Source organism: Notothenia coriiceps, unplaced genomic scaffold (assembly GCF_000735185.1).
Source record: "Notothenia coriiceps isolate Sejong01 unplaced genomic scaffold, NC01 NC01_scaffold00019451, whole genome shotgun sequence".
NCBI classification, from domain to species: Eukaryota; Metazoa; Chordata; class Actinopteri; order Perciformes; family Nototheniidae; genus Notothenia; species Notothenia coriiceps.
Genome location: NW_011352152.1, coordinates 1 through 2760, shown reverse-complemented (window position 1 = coordinate 2760; position 2760 = coordinate 1). Strand labels below are relative to the sequence as shown.

The following is a 2760-nucleotide window of genomic DNA, read 5'->3' as shown; positions in this document are numbered from 1 at the left end:
CTTCAAACTACCAAAACGTATTTAATAGTCAGTCATAAATCTATTAATGAAATATATTTCTTATTAAATTCTCTTTTTTAGTTTCTTTAATTTAGTTTCTGGCTTTTATGCCTCTTCACTGACACAAAAATGAGAAAGTTGTATTGAAAATTGTAACGGCATTTCATATTTTTATTTAATTTAAACCGACGATAAATCAAGAATAAATCCGAAGAGTAATTCATATTAAAGAAAAAACTTAAATTGTAGTCCGATATATAACTGTATAAAACATCAATGCATAAGTAATGGTTTATAATAATACTATACGGATAGTTTGTTAATGTATGTTCACATCTGTATACATACACACATACAGTACCTTAATGCTGTAAAAGAAACTCAGGTCTGTCCCTCTGAATCTGAGCTTCTTTCTGGAGGTTTTTATTTTGATATTGTACATTTTCATCAATCCAGAAGGTAAAGTCAAACTGAGATGACTTAAAAAAACCTTTAAAATAATCCAAAATCTGGTATTAAACTCCAGACACAAACACCACATGACTCTCTGTTGAAGGTATTGCACTTTTTTTATTGACAGCAGAAACACCACAGAGGTCAAACGGTGTTTTCAGAAACAGGACGTTCCCCCGTGTCTGCAGACAGGAAGACGTTGACCTTTGACCCTTCAGGTTGTCTTTACATTCAAAGAAACCAACGTGTGATAGTTCATTAGAGCAGAAGAAATCCTCTTAGATTCTCTTCAAGGTGCAAATGGCTTGTTTGAAATCGCTTTTCTTTCTCCCAGAATGCCTCAGTGGTCGAGGATCCGCAGGTTTCCAGAAACAATTTTGTTCTCCAGCATCGCTCCGGCGGGGATATCGATCCGGTCTCCGTGATTGGCTATGATGATGACGGTTCCCTGAAGGAGGTAAAGGGGTTGGAAGTTATTTGACTGGTTTATTGTTGGCAGAGGTATAGTCGGTATGTTGGAACGAATACAGCACTTATTGCATTCTATTTCGATGTAAATTACTGCATTACATTGTTCTTAATATAGTTCGCTATCTGTGTTCTTTTTTACATTTTCGTTATACTTTAATGTATGCACCACGACACCAAGTCAAATTCCTCGTACGTGTCAACCTACCTGGTGATAAACCTGATTCTGATTCACTATAAAAAGAATACTGTCCTGTTTTGAAAATTAAGGAACATGTATATAAAGTATTAAAATTGAAAAATGTCCCCTTCGACTGTTTACTAATATATATGATGTCATTACATTTGTATTACTCATGCGTTGATGTAAAGGCGAGCTTCGACTGTTCTGTGATGTCAGAAATCTACTTGTCTCCATTTCATTTTTTTTGTATTTTGTTATTTATAAGAGTTTATCAATGCCTGATCGGTACCGAGTATGAACAACATTCATGAGAGAAGAAGTAAGTAAGATTACAAAAAGGTCATAGGATTCAAAACAATATAATAATCCTAGAAAGTCATTAGAAGAATTGTTTTTGGACTTACTGTACATCTTACTGTACATCACAGTTGTATGCTATTGTTAAAGCATATACTATTTCATGACATTTTTTTGTAACATGACTTTTCATCGCATACTTCTATGACTTTTGTTCACTTTTCTTTTGGCATACTGCATTATTACTTTTAATTATTATTATGACTTTTTATGATTTTTTTCTTTTTGGTAAACTGTTGTCGTGAGAGTTGAGTGTCTGTGAGAGTGGTTGACCTTCAGAGAGACGTTCTTCCCGAAGGTCACGTCTCCGGACACGGTGAGATGGTCCAGCTCCAACATGTCGGGGATGCTCTCAAACCTGCAGAGGAACTGCTGGACCTGAACACAACACAACAAAAACATCACAAATGTTACACAGCGTACAATCGGGAAGAATTTCATTATTTTCAGTAACACCTAGTCACCAAAGATACATATTATTTTCTTCTTCAAAAAATAACAAAACTATAAATGTGTTTTATTTAGATAAAGTGAGGAAATCCTAGACTTATTAAGATAAGAGGTACTTTATTGATTTCAATTTGGGACATGTTTGTGTTGCAGCAGCATCAAAAACAACAAAACAAGGCATTGCACATAAGTAGACATTGAAGAGTAGAAATAAACAATACTAGAATTTAAACATCTCAAAATTGAAGTAAAGCAGCATTAAAAAGTAGAAAATATACAGTAGGCCGTGAAGATGGGGTTAACCAAGGCTGTGTTGGGTTCTCTGGTAATGAAAATGGTCATTAGATAGTTCAAACTGCCCACAGACCAGTATGCAGTTTAGAAAGTTAAAACTGACCACAGAGCAGTATGTAGTTTAGAAAGTTAAAACTGCCCACAGAGCAGTATGTAGTTTAGAAAGTTAAAACTGCCCACAGAGCAGTATGTAGTTTAGAAAGTTAAAACTGACCCCAAAGCAGTATGTAGTTTAGAAAGTTAAAACTGACCCCAGAGCAGCATGTAGTTTAAAAAAGTTAAAACTGACCCCAGAGCAGTATGTAGTTTAGAAAGTTAAAGCTGACCCCAGAGCAGCATGTAGTTTAGAAAGTTAAAACTGACCCCAGAGCATTATGTAGTTTAGAAAGTTAAAACTGACCCCAGAGCAGTATATAGTTTAGAAAGTTAAAGCTGACCCCAGAGCAGCATGTAGTTTAGAAAGTTAAAGCTGACCCCAGAGCAGTATGTAGTTTAGAAAGTGATGAGATAGTTAAAGCTGACCTCAGAGCAGTATCTAACTGTCTCTTCAGTAA

At 35.2% G+C, this 2760-nt stretch overlaps 1 long non-coding RNA gene across 1 annotated transcript; it reads right to left on the bottom strand.

Annotated features, from left to right (window-relative positions):
- Nucleotides 1-550: 550 nt before the first annotated feature.
- LOC104952052 (uncharacterized) lies at nucleotides 551-1870 on the bottom strand. The gene is made up of 2 exons (XR_799085.1): nucleotides 1736-1870; nucleotides 551-901 (listed from the first exon to the last, which is right to left on the bottom strand). It is a non-coding gene; the product is annotated as an uncharacterized lncRNA (long non-coding RNA).
- Between the last annotated feature and the right edge of the window lie 890 nt (nucleotides 1871-2760).